The following is an 18,645-nucleotide window of genomic DNA, read 5'->3' on the forward strand; positions in this document are numbered from 1 at the left end:
GAGGCACTGCACCTTTCCACATGCTCTACACTGCGAAATGTTCATTGCATGGCAGTCAAATACTTAGTTTTACATTTGCAGAGCTGGAACGTCGTCAGATTTAACATAATGGATATTTGTAATATATATAGTTATTGGTAAAATGGGTTGTGACCCTCAACTCACTACATTTAAACAACTAATTTAATCACAGACAACAGAGACATGGAGTCAAACCCAGGATATCAGTGGTGCCTGCTGCGTGCTCTGACACCCGCGCCACCTGGCTTCAAGTTGATACATTTATTTTCAACAGGGTAGGGTTAACCCCTAGGCTAATAAGGGCTTAAGGCCCTCATATTTTGGAGGCTCTTCTTTGGGCCCTCCGTCCCACGTTGAAGTAACAGCTGACCGATGGTAGTACTGCCATCCGATTTGCCTTTGAATTACAATGACATAATTCTCCCACTCCTCTGCTCCACTCCTCTGCAAAGAGGAGTGGGACAAAATCCCTCCTGAGATGTGTGCAAACCTGGTGGCCAACTACAAGAAACGTCTGACCTCTGTGATTGCCAACAAGGGTTTTGCCACCAAGTACTAAGTCATGTTTTGCAGAGGGGTCAAATACTTATTTCCCTCATTAAAATGCAAATCAATTTATACCATTTTTGACATGCGTTTTTCTGGATTGTATTATTGTTATTCTGTCTCTCACTTCAAATAAACCTACCATTAAATTTATAGACTGATCATTTCTTTGTCAGTGGGCAAACGTACAAAATCAGCAGGGGATCAAATACTTTTTTCCCTCACTGTAGATGCCAATTCCCCGGACTTTCAGCGTCAAACTCGGACGGGTTTTAATCAGTTATCAGCACATTGTCCACGTGCTTATTTTAGCTTCCACTACAGTTAATCAACGAGTGTGAACGAGCAATGATTGTCACATACCTGCATCACCACTCACACAAACACCTCTGTTTAGCTCTAATGCAGTGGTTTTCAACCGAGGGTACACAGACCCCTGGGGGTGACGTGGTAATGTCCCAGGGGGTATGTGAGGTGATTTATAAATGTGTAGTGACATAGAAGGGGTCACTACAGTGCATAGCGCTGGTTACTGGTAGAGAGCGGGATCGTGGGTGTAATAGCACAGTCTACCAGCAGGGCAGGTGAAGTGTGCCACTGGAGCGCGTAGCGCCGGTTGCTGTCAGTGAAGGGCATTTGAGGATACAGTGGTCGGTCTGCCAGTAGGGCACGTAACAGGCACGGATGTAGGGTAAATGTGACAGAGGGGGCACGTGGGGCAGAGCCCAGAACCTTCTGATAGGTTCCAGAAGGGGGAGGATAAAAGGGAGGCCCCGACGCTGGGTCGGGGCAGTGTGGTTTGGGAATGGAGCCATCGTCCACGAAGTCTTCGTCCTCCTCGTCGGTGTTGGGTCAGGCAGTGTGCCGGCTGTCCTGACCCGTACATAGTTATCCGGTATACTGTGGAAAGTGTAGAATAAACGTGTATGCCTCCTACTATTAGTGTCTCCGAAGTGACTCACTACAAATGTGTGAAATAATATCATACGTGAGAGTCATTGGTGAATAATCATGTTGTATGAATCTGCCAATATAAAATAACTACAATACAATTGTAACATATAGTAACCGAGAACGATATAAAATACAATCTTAGTTTGCCTTTTTCTCTCTCTCTGGGTGTTTTTTGTTCTCTCTCTCTGCCTGTATATTTGGTGTGATTTTTTCTGTCTACACTCGTTTTTTGTCGTTCTTGTGTTCTGCTCTGTCTGTGTGTCTCCGTTCCTCTTGTTTTTATGTTTTGTCTTTCTTTGGAATTTTCACACTTAAATTCTAACTTAGCAATCTTTGAAATACGTAATCGACCAGGCTATGCGTTAATTGTGTGTTGACCGACTCTCTGTGTCGTTTTACATAACATTTCGATACTTTGCTAGGTTGTTTAATTTAGTGTGTTCTTTCTCCCTCTAAGCCTGCGTACTTTTCTACGCGTCTCTTCGTACTCATGGACATGCACATTTTTTCTCTAACCCCTCCCTCTCTCTGCCTCCGCCCCCCTCTGTCTATTTAAGGCCACCCCACAGAGACGATCACCCCTCTCTGTACCTGTGTTGCTCTCTCTGTGTATCTTGGTGATATCTGTCTGCTTATATGTCTGTCTGTGGTTTTCTGGTTAGATTTTGTGTCGCTATTTCATTATACCTGATGATGATTGCTTGTGTTGCAATCGAAACATTGTATGCTATTATTTGATTTATTATTTTATCTTTATATGTGACTTTACCGAAAGAACCAAAGAAGGATATAAAATACCTTTCTAAACTCACTGATCGTAAATCATGTGGTTCCCAAGAGTAGCCAGCGAGTGCAAACAAATTATGTCACGCATGCAGAGCGTCCCTTGAATTTGTTTATTCGCTTGCAGTTGTAGTGGTGATACGCGCTGGGGTAGGGATCGTGTGTCAGCGCGTAGTGATTGGCTGTGTGTGTTGGTGACGCGCGCTCACGGTGAAGGATCAGGGGTCAGCGCGGGGTCATGGGTTATGTGGTAGTGATTGGCTGTGTGCCGGTGACGCGCTTGAGAGGGAGTGATCGTGTGGCAGCGCGGCGTGATTGGTTGTGTAGTGGTAACACGCGCTGGGGAAAACGGATCGTAGGAACAGCGCGTCGTGATTGGTCAACTAAGGAGCGATGCTCACGTCGAGGTCCGCATACACTCCGTCTCCCGTGAGCGGGGACTATATAAGGGGATGTGCACAGGCGCACGGGAGGAGAGTACCAGCGAAGACTGAAGACGGAGGAAGAGGCGGAACCCTGGGACCCGGGGCCGAACGTCCGTGAGAGGGCCGGCTCGTGGGACTCAGAGGTTGTGGCCCACGCCCAAGTTGGGGTGGGCCTGTATGCTCCACGGACGTTACGGGGTCAAGTGAAGTGTGCGTAGCCGGAGGAATAGAAGCTACACGAGTCAAGTGAAGTGTGTGTAGCCGGAGGAATAGAAGCTACACGGGTCAAGTGAAGTGTGTGTAGTCCGAGGAATAGAGACCACTCGTTGTATAGTGACAAGTCAAGATTTAATAAAAAGTGTGTTACCCGTCAAGGAGTTTCCTGCCGTCATTCAAATACTTCTCAGTTACTAGCCAGTTAGGATAACCTTACAAAATGGACAAATAGTTAAACAATATTGACGTTAATTATTCATACATTTATTTCTCAGAACCATGTTGGGTCAAGCAAGGGGGGTTACTCGGTTGAAACTTAATTCATCAAGGGGGTACACTATCCAAAGAAGGTTGAGAACCGCTGGTGTAGAGGGCAGAGAGGGAGCGCCGCCTTGGTCTCCCCCGCTTGCTGAAACTTCCACACAGCGCACCAAGTTCTCATTTCAGGCTGAGGCAACCTCGGGGGAACCTAGCCAGGAAAGATTCGAACACCATGTGCCACTGATAGAGTGCATGGCTGGTGAAAGGAACCTAGTTCGATAGCGATATCGTGCGGTGTGAAAACCATTGTGCTACCGCTCCTCCACAACCAGAAACACAAACGGGAAAACCTCGCGTCTTTGGACCGTGCCTGGGGAGCTGCTTTGCTGATAACTGTGTTTTGTGCGTGTGTGAATATAAGTCGACTGCTTTTTTATGTATGTTCCAAATAGGCACTGCATGCGTGCAGGCACGCAGTCACATCCAGGAGGGTCATTGATTAAACATCTTCTTGGTTCTTTCGGTAAAGTCACGTGACTTTACTGAACGAACCAAGTAGATGAATCCTTGCAGTCACGAAAGCTTTAAATGATTAAACATCTTCACACGAGCACGAGTAAAATGCAAGTTGGGTGAACAGTTTATTTTCACCCCAATATATAATTGGTCTGGGTGCACACGATTATCTGCTTTTGATTCATGTTATATGTATTTATGTGATACGAGTGTTTACCCAAGCAAGTATCCCTGCATCTGAAAACTTTTTCTGGAGGGTCCTGCTAAGTTTAAATTTGTGTATTGCAGGAGAGGGCAACGACTGCTTCAGTGTTTCCCACACAATGGGGCCCTAGTCTTCGAATGACATCAAGGGCAGGCATCTTGAACTTCCACTGAAGCAAAAGGCGCGTCGTACTTCACGGTTACAATACCCATGGCGAACTCTCGGACGTGAACCGCAGACCTCGGCAATGCGCGACGAACGTCCTGCCGCTGGGGGCCATGTGACCTGATAGATAAACGTCACCTGTCCGTCCGAGTTAGCCAATAGACACAGCAGTTAAGTAATTTCCGATGAACAAAGCCGAGTTGAGGACTCATTCTGACTGGAATAAGCCAAAAAGCTACAGGCGTGCATGACCTATGACCATTGATCCAGGGTAAACTGTAACAGTCTCCAACAGAATTCCGAATGGCGATCGCTTCTGGCATTTTAACTCTGACCAGGATTCACACACACCACTCACGCAATCCAGTGTCGTTAAAGATTGTAGTTTGGAGAGAAAAACACACTTGTCATGATGGGCCGGCGCTGGCTTGTATTCTTAAGCTTCCACATCAATTAAGCGTGCCATTTCACAGATGCACGAATCGCGAAGGCTGTATATATAGCAGTTGAATTTGTGATTGACCGGCCGGTGTGGGGCACACAACAGACCCTCAGCGTAAATTTCGGGGTCGGCTCGCTCAACTTCACGAATGCGCCCCTGCTTTTAAGCGCTCTGGATTCCTGTTTGGGCAAGTGCTGTTAGCAAGTAGCACCTAGCAAGGCCGGCACGGCACACAAGAAGGGGGGGGGGGTGGCCAGCAGCACGCCTGGCCGCCTTTGTCTCCCTAGGACGCAGACATAAGCAGCGGAAACTTGCGGCGTCGGTGTTACTGATCTGCCATCGCCGGGAGGCCGCTTGCCTTGCCTGCCGCGCGCCGCCCTCCGCGCAACCCTGGCTGAGCCTCCTATTCTGGGCGGTGGAAGTCGGAGCCGGGCCGTGGGGGCAGCGTGAGGGGCATCTGGAATGTGGCGGTGGAGGCGGCGGCGTTGTCGGTACGGGAAGGCATTGCCCTGGGGTTAGGGCAGCAGGCTCTGCTTAGATCCGCGACGCTGTTACCGGGTCACAGATTCCCAGCAACATCGCTGGACGGCTGATGACGATTATTTGTGACTAGGTGGAAGCAGTGGCGCAGTGGCACAGAGGCGAATGCAGTGCGATGCGAGCCCCCACCACCTGAGTTTGATTCCTGGGCGTGGGTAACTTCAATTATCTGAACGTGTCCTGGACACCACTCCTTCGCCAACCCATACTGATCGGTGTGGTGAAGTATGGTCAATCAATAAAATCCCTCATAATGCGGCGATTGCATCAGATTTCGAATGCCAAGCAGAGTTGAGCCTGGTTAATACTTGGGTGGGTGACTGATAGGGCTTGCCAGGTGTTGTAGGCTTGTGGCTGTGAGGTGGCCATGAAATGTTAATGCTGAGTTTTCTACGGGTTCTCTCGATTTCTCCCACATGAAGCCAAACACTCATCAATGGTACCATCCAAACGTCCCAATGCAAGAGCCTCCTGCAAGAACGTCTTGAGTAGCTGTTGCCACCATTTCCCATGTAGACCAAACCCTGACATTTACCACTCATCCTAGGTCAATCAAAACTATTGTGCAGTCTATTGTGATAAAATTCAAAGCGACAATACCGGTACTGGATCTTGGTACAATTCAATTCCTGCCACCCAAACACAGCAGCGCCTCAGGTTTTCACGGTTGGCTACGTACTGTGCGAAAGATGTTCAATATGCATACAAATGGCAATTCCCGGAGTGTCCCGCTTAAACTCGGACTGGTGGCAACCCGAGCCGTGAGACCGACCCAGTCAGGGTTCGTTTCCTGGGTAAGTAAGTTTCACTGTTTACGAACGAATTTTGACTTGAACTTTTCGTAACTGCAGGAATTCATATTCTTTGGTTCTTCCGGTAAAGTCGCATAGATAAAAAAAATAATAATACAAATAAAGTGAATAAAAAATCACGACGTTTCCATCGCAACACAAGTGGTCGTCATCAGGCAAAGGAGTCAGCCTCTCAAGGCAAACTGTTTATAGTCACTGGTGTGGACCAATCAGTATCAAAGACAATGGATATACTATCAGAGTATGTTTTTGTTTGCATTCTGACCACAAGTATTGTGGTTAATGCAGACATGATTCCTTGTAAAAGGTTTAAGTTTGGTGTTTTAACATCTTAACACCTGTTTTGTTGCCATAAAACGGGGAAAACCTATTTTCATATTTTGGTACTGGCAAAGGTGGTCCCATAATGTTTATAAAGGTTTGGGGATGGGCGTAACCCAAGTGTATCAGCAGCACCAGGAGCATGGGCGGTGCAAGAATGCGAGCGCGGCAGCGGCGCTCGCGCTGCTGCCGCGCTCGCGCTGCTGCCGCGCTCGCGCTGCTGCCGCGCTCGCGCTGCTGCCGCGCTCGCGCTGCTGCCGCGCTCGCGCTGCTGCCGCGCTCGCGCTGCTGCCGCGCTCGCGCTGCTGCCGCGCTCGCGCTGCTGCCGCGCTCGCGCTGCTGCCGCGCTCGCGCTGCTGCCGCGCTCGCGCTGCTGCCGCGCTCGCGCTGCTGCCGCGCTCGCGCTGCTGCCGCGCTCGCGCTGCTGCCGCGCTCGCGCTGCTGCCGCGCTCGCGCTGCTGCCGCGCTCGCGCTGCTGCCGCGCTCGCGCTGCTGCCGCGCTCGCGCTGCTGCCGCGCTCGCGCTGCTGCCGCGCTCGCGCTGCTGCCGCGCTCGCGCTGCTGCCGCGCTCGCGCTGCTGCCGCGCTCGCGCTGCTGCCGCGCTCGCGCTGCTGCCGCGCTCGCGCTGCTGCCGCGCTCGCGCTGCTGCCGCGCTCGCGCTGCTGCCGCGCTCGCGCTGCTGCCGCGCTCGCGCTGCTGCCGCGCTCGCGCTGCTGCCGCGCTCGCGCTGCTGCCGCGCTCGCGCTGCTGCCGCGCTCGCGCTGCTGCCGCGCTCGCGCTGCTGCCGCGCTCGCGCTGCTGCCGCGCTCGCGCTGCTGCCGCGCTCGCGCTGCTGCCGCGCTCGCGCTGCTGCCGCGCTCGCGCTGCTGCCGCGCTCGCGCTGCTGCCGCGCTCGCATTTTTGCACCGCCCATGCTCCTGGTGCTGCTGATACACTTGGGTTACGCCCATCCCCAAACCTTTATAAACATTATGGGACCACCTTTGCCAGTACCAAAATATGAAAATAGGTTTTCCCCGTTTTATGGCAACAAAACAGGTGTTAAGATGTTAAAACACCAAACTTAAACCTTTTACAAGGAATCATGTCTGCATTAACCACAATACTTGTGGTCAGAATGCAAACAAAAACATACTCTGATAGTATATCCATTGTCTTTGATACTGATTGGTCCACACCAGTGACTATAAACAGTTTGCCTTGAGAGGCTGACTCCTTTGCCTGATGACGACCACTTGTGTTGCGATGGAAACGTCGTGATATTTTTATACACTTTATTTTTTTATTATTTTTTCTATCTACGTGACTTTACCGAAACCAAAGAATATGTTTACGGACGCTTCTTTTTGTTTCATTCAGCTTTTACATTCTGACCAGTTAACTCGATTTAACAGCTCTCATCCCTGGATTTATTCGATGGGGGGGGCGGGGGAGAGGCGGTGGCTCGGAGGGCAATTTGTGTGGGAACAGATCCGCCCGCATTCTGTCGTCAAAACCGGGCAAGCATCGCGCACCGTCACAGACGTCTTACAATTGCTCCACTTTAGTTGGCCGCAACCAACTTACTGGCTGGTGGCATGATTTTCCATGGTAAACAATCGTTCTTTATGGCCGAATTCCCCAGTACTTATGCTGATGTAAACGCCCCCCGATCACCCAATGCTCCCCCTCCCATGCCCCCACCCCAAAAACCTTCCCGTATCCCCGCGCAGGCCAGGAAATGGCCCGAGTACACAAGTATGCCTTGACATTTAACAGAACTCACTTTGAAATCTCCAATAAAGGGCAAATATTCTGCACAAGGCACACTCGCACATAGGCAGTAGCTGTTTGTAACCGCATAATAAGATCCCCCGCATAGCCAGCGCTGTAGACCGGTTGAGACACGTGCAGTTAGCGAACACCTTTTGCATTTTGTGCAGTTGTTTTTTTCGATTTGCGTGGGTTTCGTTTAGGACCGTTAAATACCTCGTTTGTCAGCTGTGCAATATTTCTTAAGGGTTCATGGTGTACTCGTCATCTGAACGTTTTTGTATTTGTTTAATGTTGGTGCTGTTGTGCTCACATACCACGGATCTGCCGTGTAACAGCCAGGAAACTGGTTAAACGGGATCATCATACGTGTTAACGAATCGACATTAACCTCAGACTCGAGATGTAGCACCGATAGGAATGAGACCCTGCTGAGTATTGATGTTCGTGAGGAGAGAGCGAGACGGTAGCTTGGAATCGGCGACAACTCCAAAGTTTGGCCACGCTCCGTGTCTTCGCCAGGGTGATGCCAGAGTTTAAGAGGTGGGCCCGAAAACGGAAAAGAGTTTGTTGTTGTTGTGTGTTCCTTCTTTACTCTTGAGTGGACTCTTTGGCCACGAGGAGTACTTCTGTTTTGGCAACATTTAGCTGGTGAACGTTTAGAACCATTGCAAGAAGAGACCGCGTCAAGAGGCAGGGTGTGTGTGTGTGGACAGCAAGTACGTACGTTGTCGTGGGCTTACGGATGGCTGCACAAGAATCTCAACAGGATGCAACTGGGGGTGGAGACTCCCAAAGGGGGGGGGGAGATCTTTAGCTGTCGGGCCCCTACTGATGCCTCATTGGGTTATATCCGTGCCCTTTTCGTCCTGCGGAACATTTCATTTGCAGCGCACATTTTTAACACGGAGCATAAACCATCATCATCCTAGCAAGCAGCAGCGGCTTTTGGCGAGCCATCGAACAAAGACGGTCATTGCATCGCGTGCTTTCAGATGCGCTTCTGCGGCCGCCTGAAACGTTATTTTCAATACTAGGAAGACAACTGGAGATGTGCACTTTTAAATCTCGATTGAAAACGTATTTCTATAGAACTTATTTTGGTGTTCATTTGTTGTCCTTCCACGCACGTCCGATTAGCATGGTTGTCGACGTATGGTGCCAAATACGGTATACATACATATAACACGCGTGTCGGCTTTCGCGTCCAATAAATATGATTCGTCGTTGATGTTTGAGGAGTCAGATCGCGAAGGTGAAAGGTGTGTCGCACACCCTGATCCAGCCGACAGCCAATTAACAACGTTGTTACGTGATGAACAAACGTGGCCAATGTTATTGCTGCCGCTTCAGCATCATCACCACCAGCTGTGTGTTGCTGGAGGGCGATCCACAACAACGTTGAATTGCTAAATGCTGTCACGTGACATCGTTATGAATTGACAGCGCTTAGCGCGCATTTTCATTTAGCAGAATGTAATGAGATCGTATTGAGGATGGCTTTCCAGCCAGTTAGTAGTATACACACAGAGGAGATGTTGAGTCTTCAGTTGTTGTTTCACAAGACTGTGGTGTTTAAGCTCCATTTGATGGTCTAATAACAACAATACAGCTATTAAAACGTTGAGCTTGACCGACACGTTTTGCTGGTTTCTGAAGGAATTTTGGGGATAATTAAAACTTAGAGGGGCGAGGGGGGTTTGGGAAGGGTACGTATGTTACTATACCGTAAACGGGCTCCCTGAAATGTGTAGGTTGTCAGCCAGTACCCCAAGCGTTCTAGGTTCAATCCATAGCTCAATCGGAGTATAACAGCGTTGCCACGACGGCTCAAACCACCACGGCTCAAACCACCACAACCGCTTGCCCAGCGAAGCCCTTCGCTGTGTTATTTCTCTTTCTGTTTACGATTTACCCGCAGTTCACCTGTGCAGCTCTGCGCGTAGGGACCGCACTTAACGTGTCCCTGACAGGAGAAGAAGACGAAAGATGCCCGTTATCTCCCGCGCCAAAGTCGCCCGCCTCTTAACGTACACTGTAAAAACCGAGACTGGGGTTAATTAATGTTTAGTAAATATATAAGAGTAGCCTATACATAAAAATAATGACTATGTGTAGTTTGGAATCACATTGAGCTGAATTCAACACATTTCTATTAGTTATTAATTGTATTTTACTCAGTTTTGTTCGAATAAAATCAGCAATCAATAACCAAGTAGAATTTAATTGTATTTTATCAGGAAAGTCAAAATGCTAAAAATTGATTAATTTTACTAATCGGGAGGTTTTTGAATTTAATAACGTTACACTTCCGCCCCAACTCGAGGAATTTTTTCGCGCCACGTGCATGTCAACCATCTTCTTCAACAGACACGTTTCAGGGACCGCCGTTCTTCCAAAGGTAATGGTATAGTGTATAGCGGATTGTATAATAATAAATAGTATAAAAGTGTAATGTTTAATACAATGTATAAGGTAATATATAGTATCGTAATTGTATAGTGAATATACAGCAGTGTGGTATACAGTAGGGTGTGTAAAATAATGCATAGTGTAATATTACAATGTATAGTCTATAAGCATATTAGTTACTGCAGCTACACACTATTAACATTCCTTCCCTTTATTAATGTTACCCCTATCCCCTCCCTTTGATGCTGCTAATCCTGCATAATGCACGGGCATAATGACTTTAAACCCCCCGCCAAACCTCCTACGCATTTCACAAGTAGTACTAATCGCATATCTGCATTTCCCATAAATATGCTAAATTCCTCTTAATATTCAAATTATTTTGTCAAGGCCCCCTTTCCCCCTCCATCCCAGCTTAAATAGTCGCTCCAAGCCTGGAGTGTGTCATTCAGACTCTGTATTCTCGACAGACCTGTTCTCCACCTGAAGACGGCTGCTTGCGTTGTGGCCGAAACGTCGTGAGAATTATTTTATTATGTTTTATTTTTATTATTTTATTCTTTTCCTTCTACGTGACTTTACCGAAAGAACCAAGAAGATGAACTTGCTCATTGGCTGCTGTCTCTTTTGCCACAACGTTGTGCACTGCTCGTTTCGTGGCGAGAGCGAACACACAACGAGCAATGAACGTCAAGGCCACAACGATTCACACAAAGCAGGGACCATTTCACGGGTGATTATGTTGAACGTGTGCAAAACCGCATGAGATAGCCAAATAAGGGCACATCACACGGTGAGATTCCATCAATTTAGCTGAAGCAGAGCGTGACCTGCGTTGCCTGGGCTTCAGGCTGGTTTGTGTTCGTGCATTCACCCAAACTCCACACTGTTAAATGTGATTCATATATATAATATGTACTATTGCTCCGCTGGATAATATATGCACGGAGAATGTGCGAGCAAGTGAGCGAGCTAGCGGCCTGCAGCAACACTCCCGGAATAAATCAAGCCTCGCTACTTGCACCGAAACGAGCAGGGATGCACCGCCCATGCTGAGGGCGCTGAAAACTTGGTGTGTGTGTTTTGTTACTGTGTTGTGTATTTCTGCTCTGCCTTTATGTCGCGGCCAATGTGCGTTGTGGCTCGGAGTGGGCAACGGCGGGCAGCGTTTTGTGTAACTCTGTGGAGCTTTGGTGGCAAATGATCCGCTCGGAAAGAGCAGTCCCCATACCCAGTCCTCCTCCTTCCTGCCACACGAAGCCACGCTCCTCACCCCCTCCGTGCACTCGCACATTGTAAGTCCAGTGTCAAAGGGCGTGTGTGTTGGTGTGTGTGTGTGAATGTGCGTGTGTGGGTAGCGGTAGTGTAGCGGTTAGCGCGCTGCGCTATGAACCTGCCGACCCGGGTTCGATTCTTGCTCACGGCCAACACCGGTGACGTTTATCTGAACCGGTCCCGGGCCACCCCTAGGTCGACTCAGCCTCAAATGAGTACCTGGTGCGATGTGTAAACATCGTCACTAGGGAGATAAAGGCGGCCGGGCGTGGTGTTGGCCACCCACCCCCTCATGTGCCGTGCTGGCCTTCATAGGTGCTCGCTAACAGCACTTGCCCCTACAGTCTTTTAAGGCTAAACGGAGGATCTTTGTCTTTGTATGGGTAGAGAGAGAGCGGTAGTGTAGCGATTAGCGCGCTATGATACGAACCCAGCGACCCGAGTACGATTCCCTGGGCCTCTCTTAGGTGAACTCAGCCTCAAATGAGTACCTGGTGTGGTGTGTAAACACATTGCCACTGGAGAGATAAAGGCGACCAGGCGTGATGCTGGCCACCCACCTTCTCGTCTGCCTTTCCAGCATTCGTAGGTGCACACTCACAGCGCTTGCCCAAAAAATATTATATGGATACATGGGGGATCTTTGTCTTTATCTTGTATCTTGTGTCTTCGTCTCGTGGGTCTCGTGGGTATCAGAAGTGCAGCGGCCTCAAGGTGCACCTAACCTGGCGGAAGCGCTGTGGTGCCATTACCGTGTGTTTTAAAACGGTGCCTCTGATAAAAAACACAAAGGGAATGCGACGTCCCGTAAATACAGCCATGCGGCGCGCGAACGGAGCAACCGTCAGCGGGACAGCTCCTGAATAACGGAACCGACTCGTTCTCTCCGAAGTGGTAATGAGAGGCAAGGACCCCCTTTATAAATGTGTACTCACCAAAACAGACCCCCCCCCCTCTCTCTCTTGGCCAGAGGCCCAGAACCTGCGGGGTAAATAAACAGACAAAGACGAAATGTCAAAATTTACGGCACCCCCGACTCCATCCCTGGGAGGGAGGGAGGAACATTCGGCTGCATTCCAGACCTTTGTGTCATTATTTATAAAGTTGCCCCTTTCTCCAATCTCGATCAAATATGCTGCTGCCGCTGCTGCTGCCACTCTGGATAAGCGTGGCCCCATGCACGGCCACGCTTGAAATGGCCGTGCCGGTAGCAGCAGAGTCAGGCGCAGGGGACCGGGTGAGGTGGGACATGCGAACGGCAGGAACTTCCTTCAACCAAGCGGTCATGCACCGCACCTCCGATTAGCATGGTTGACCCACGTCCGATGCGAAAGAAATGCAACATGCATACATATGTAATGCGGGCGAAAGCGACCTTCCGGATGTGACGTCACGAGGAGGCGGAGCCAGGTGACGTGGGTGAAAGGTAGGGGGTCCTTAAGCGGGTAAACCGGAAGGAGAAGGCAGTCGGGGTGTGAATGGAAAGGTGTGGGGCCACGCGGGCGTACGAGCCGAGGGGGCACCGTCAGAAGCGGGAGCCAACCCTGGGAACAGTAGGGAGCAACTGGGAGGTGTAAAGCTGCAGATAGAGATAGGCAGTAAGGCTGTGTGTGAGGAGCAGCGGGGTGGCTGCCAGGAGTCGCAGGAGCGACGAGAAGGCGAGACAGCACGAGGCCGTCAGAGCTGCAGCAGGAACAGCCAAGGGAGCTGTGTGAGAGTACAGCAGCGGAGCTGCTGTGGGGCTGCAAGAGCGACAAGAACAGCAGCGGGGCTGCTGATGTGGACTGGAGTGACATCGGAACCAGCACAGAGAGAATAAGAGAGACAGCCGTGTGGGGACGCAGTACGGACCGAATAAAGGACACTGAGCCAGATATCGTGGTCAAGTCTTTTATTACACTGGGGTCAGAAGTGAAACGGCATGTCTAAGCAAGTAAGGAAGAAAATTCCCCCGGCGCCAGCATCGGCTTCTTCGTCCGACGACGACGAATTCCCTCCGACCACGGATTTTGCTGGGGTGGTGGAGGAGAGCCCTGCTGAGGCGAGCACGGGGACGGGCGTGGAAGATGTCGGCGCGATGGCGGGTCCGTCAACAACATCGGACGCTGAGCAAAGATGGCAACAGGTGGCAGAACAACTGGAGACACTCAAGGACGTCCTGGCGCATCTGTGTCACCTCGTTACGCCAAGGACGACGATGGAACGAGAAGGTGCTCCACGGGCCGCCACGTTGCCTGCCCTGCCGCCGCCATTGGCCACGCGGCAAGAAGACGCCATCTTGCGCGCTCCGCGGCGCCAAACCGCCATCTTGGCCACGCCGCGGGCCGACGCCATTTTGAATTTACCTCCACAACAACCATCATTGGAAGACGGCGTGAAGAGGAGTCGGAGTCGCCACCTTACTACGGTTAAGGAATTCTCTATCGGGGGCGATTGGAGCGCTTTCGCCTGCCGATTTTTGGCGGCGGTTCGTTCAGCAAGATGGACCGATGCGGAGGCCTTGGAAGTGTTGCCGACTCTACTGGACGACGAATCTGTGCGATTTTTCCGTTCCATAACGGCCGATAAGAAGAAGACGTTATGTGGAGTTTTTGAGGAAATGGCCGACGCCTATGAGCCACCTGACGACGCGCATCGGCGATTCGCTCAACGACAACGAGCACCCGAAGAATCGCCCGTGGCGTTCAGGGGTGCGGTGTTGGAGCTGGCCATGGCAGCATATCCTGACACGCCACAGGATCTGCTCGAGCCCCTCATATTGGGGAAAATGCTGGAGCTGTCTCGGGATCTGGGGATCCCCATGCCTGTGTGTGGGCATGAGAAGCTCACGTCCCGGGCGGCAGCAAAGTGTCTGGACGCGCAGTTTAATCTCCGTCGCTGGAAGCAAGTGGCGGCATGGACGGGTGGGCCCGTCAAGGAAGGAGGCGCGATGGGGTGGGACCCCACAAGGGCGATCTATGTGCCGGATGAGCGGGGTCCACAGGAGCTGACGGCTGCCTCCTCTCCATGGCCGGGACGCGGAAGGCCGGGGCCGCGCGCTACGCCATCGGGACGGGGCCGCCGGGACGCAGGACCTGCGCTTCGGCGCAACGAGGCCGATTGCTTCCGCTGCGGCCGTAGGGGCCATTACGCCAAAGATTGCTGGGCCCGCTTCCCGGGTCCGCCGCAGCAGGAGCCCACAACACCGGACAAGCCGACCAAGGAACCTCCGAAACAGGCATGTCGGCACGCACCAGACACTCGGCAAGGCTTTACACCTCACCCACCACCTGTGTTGCGCGATCCTATTGTTGTTGTTAAAGAAAGGCCATCGACGGGGCCTTGTCATTCAGTTACGCAGTGGCGCAAATTGGCACGGAGAGTTGTCGCGGCCGCTACGGGTTCGTCCACTGTACCGGGGTCCATACAAGGTGTGGACGTGCGCATTTTGGTCGACTCGGGAGCGTCTGCGACTATTATATCGGATGTCATTTTCCATCTGTTGGGCATTCCGCCGGGGGCTGTGCGTCCGGTTTATGGGTCTTGCGTCGCTGCAAACGGGGGTAGTATGGGGATTGTGGGCCAGGTGGATGCTAAGATATCTATAGGGGATGTGTCGGCTTCGGGCGTTGTGTTAATATCGAGATCTTTGGCGGTTCCTTGCTTACTAGGCACGGATTTTTTGGCTAAGATGCCCATTTTGATTAAAATCAATGAGAATTGTATTGAATTGCCGGGGGGCCGTCGAATCTCGTTTCTGCCGTCGCCCTGGGGGCGACCTGCTTCGGCCGTACAGGTGCAGGCGCTGTCCGTCGCATCTGTGGACATCCCACCTGGTTCACAGATGCTTATACCCTTGCGGTATCGGAAGCCCCTGCCCAATCGGCTAGGAGCATTAGGGGTCTTGTTGTCACCATCCGCCACGATAACAACGGGATTGGCGTTAGTTGGGGCACAGACCATCGTCCGGCCGGATCAATTACCGGTTTTACAGGTGCTTAATGCGGGGGTGGAAAACATCCGTGTTCCGGCCGGTACGGTTGTGGCACATGCCACTACGGCGTTTGCGACGCACGATTGTCCGCATCGCCGAGGAGTGGTCGCTGGTGTTTCCGAGCCAAGGAGTTCGGATAATCGTTGGATCGCTACCTTATGTGATGAAAATTCTTCCCTGTCCGTGGGGCAACGTGATGCGCTGCGTAAATTGTTGCTGACGTATTCGGATGTATTCAGCTCCGACGATTTGGATTTGGGACGCACATCGTTGCTTTCCCATCACATTGAGACGGGCGACGCTGCCCCTATTCGGTTAAATTCGCATCGGATGAGTCCAGCGGAGCGAGAACACGTTCGGGGGGCGGTGGAAGACATGTTGGCTGCGGACATTATATCGCCATCTAACAGCCCATGGGGCGCTCCTGTGGTCTTGGTTAAGAAAAAGGATGGCAACTTGAGATTTTGTGTCGATTTCCGGAAATTGAATAAGATATCGGTGGCAGATGCGTACCCCCTGCCGCGTATGGACGACTCCCTTGACGCATTGTCGGGGGCTAAGTTCTTTTCCACACTGGACCTCTCTTCGGGATTTTGGCAGCTTCCCCTTGACGAGTCCTCACGGGAGAAAACCGCATTCCGTACGCCGCAGGGGTTATTTCAATTCAACTGCCTCCCGATGGGATTGAATGCGGCCCCTGCTACGTTTCAAAGATTGATGGAGCTCGTTTTGACGGGGTTGCAGTGGGAGACGTGTCTTATATATTTGGACGATATTATTGTGTTCAGCCGCACATTTGAGGAACATTTAACGCGGCTGGAGACAGTGTTCACGAGGATGCGCTCTGCCAATTTGAAATTCAAACCAAAGAAATGCCACCTACTGCAACGGTCCGTCCGCTATTTGGGGCACATTGTGAGTGCCGAGGGGGTGTCCACGGATCCGGAAAAGACGGCGTGTGTCCGGGATTGGCCGACTCCGGCCTCTGTGGGGGATGTTCGACGGTTTTTGGGATTTGCCTCGTATTACCGAAGATTTGTGCCGGGGTTTGCGACGATTGCGAGGCCCTTGCATCTCCTTACGGGTAAAGGACGGAAATTTGTTTGGGGAGAGCCGGAAGAGGCGGCCTTTCGGAGTCTGCGTGATCTATTGGCTACGGCCCCGACATTGGATTATCCCGATTTTGATCGCCCTTTCATTCTCGATACGGACGCGAGTGACACAGGTATTGGGGCGGTATTATCACAGTCTAAAGGGGGCGTAGAGCGCGTCGTGGCGTATGGTAGCCGAGTCTTGTCGCCTGCGGAAACACGCTACTGTGTCACTCGTAGAGAACTTTTGGCGGTTGTTTTTTTCCTACGGCAATTTCGACCGTACCTTTACGGTCGTTCTTTTATTGTGCGTACGGATCATGCGGCCTTGCAATATGCACTTAAAATGGACCAGCCATCGGGACAGTGGGCACGTTGGTTGGACACGCTGCAGGAGTTTTCCTTCCAAATTCAACATCGGAAGGGAGTGCGCCATGCGAACGCTGACGCACTTTCCAGATTACCAGGGCGCGCCCCTTGTAAATGTGCGTCGGGGACGCATAGGTGTTCGCCGATTCTCAACCCCCCTCAGCCGCTCACGTTGGCCGTCGGGAAGTCGGATACTCCGATGGAACCGGGACCGACTGATGGGGTTTTGAATCTGCCGCGGTCTGTCTGGATTCGGGAACAGATGATGGACGAGTCGTTGTTGTCCATGCGGAAGCGGTCTATGAGGGACAAGGGGAGTCCGAGTTCGGCTGTGGGGCCGCGAACCGCTCTCCGAGATGGTCTGCTTATGTGGCAAGAAAGGTTCCAGGAAAGCTGGCGTGTGGTGGTACCAACGTCCTTGCGATTTGAGTTGATTAGAACTCTCCATTGTGACACACTATTGCATTTAGGGGTGCAGAAGACCTTGTTGACGTTACAACGTCATTATTTTTGGCACGGCATGGCGACAGATGTCGTAGGGCACGTGCGCGCGTGCCCTGAATGCGCCCGGCGTAAGCCGCCTAAACATCCTTACGTGCCGCCTCTCCAGTCGATTCAGGTGTCTCGAGTCAATGAATTGGTGGCACTGGACATATTGGGACCCTTCCCACCATCGGCGAGGGGAAATAAATATTTGCTGGTAGGGGTTGAGTATCTCTCCCGTTGGCCGATGGCCTGGCCGTTGCCCGATCAGTCGGCCGCGGCCATCACCGACGCCTTTTTGTTTGGGTACATTATGGACAAGGGGGCGCCGGAGAGACTCCTCACGGACCAGGGCCGAAATTTCTCTTCTAAATTATTGGCTGAAGTGTGCGCAGGCCTTGGGACTAAGAAGATACGGACATCTCCATACCATCCGCAGACGGATGGTATGGTTGAGCGGCTGAACAGGACATTGTCTGCCATGCTTTGCCATACTGTGAGTGAACAGCAATCGGATTGGGATCTGCACATCCCCGGAGTGCTTTCGGCGTACAGGATGACGCCCCATGCGGCTACAGGATATTCGCCGTTTTACCTTATGTATGGTCGGGAAAACGTGCCTCCGGTGGATGTGCAATTGGGTACTGGGGTGAAGGGACCTCGTAAACCACTCCCTGAATACATTCAGGACACGGTTCGCCGGGTTACGGAGGCGCGGGAAAACGCCCGCGTGGCTACGGCCAAAGCCCAGGCCCGGAACGAGCGGTATGCTCGGCGGTCTGAGGGGGAGTGCCCCTGGAAGGTGGGAGACCTGGCCTGGCTCCATTGCCCGCAGGTGCGGCCGGGGACCTCTCCTAAATTGCACAAACCTTGGCATGGTCCTGTGCGCCTCATTGAGGTTCCCAATCCACAGTCGGCGCGCGTTCAGTTTGGTTCTCGCCGTTGGTTTGTTCATACGTCGCGGTTGAAACCATATGTTGCTCCCCTACGTGATGCGTCATCTCCCAATGTTGCCTTGCCGGGGTCTGTTGCTGCTGACTCTGACTCTTCCCCGCCTGCGTCCATTGATCTTGCTAGAGCGCC

This window comes from Lampetra fluviatilis, chromosome 39 (assembly GCF_964198595.1).
Source record: "Lampetra fluviatilis chromosome 39, kcLamFluv1.1, whole genome shotgun sequence".
Taxonomy (NCBI): Eukaryota; Metazoa; Chordata; class Hyperoartia; order Petromyzontiformes; family Petromyzontidae; genus Lampetra; species Lampetra fluviatilis.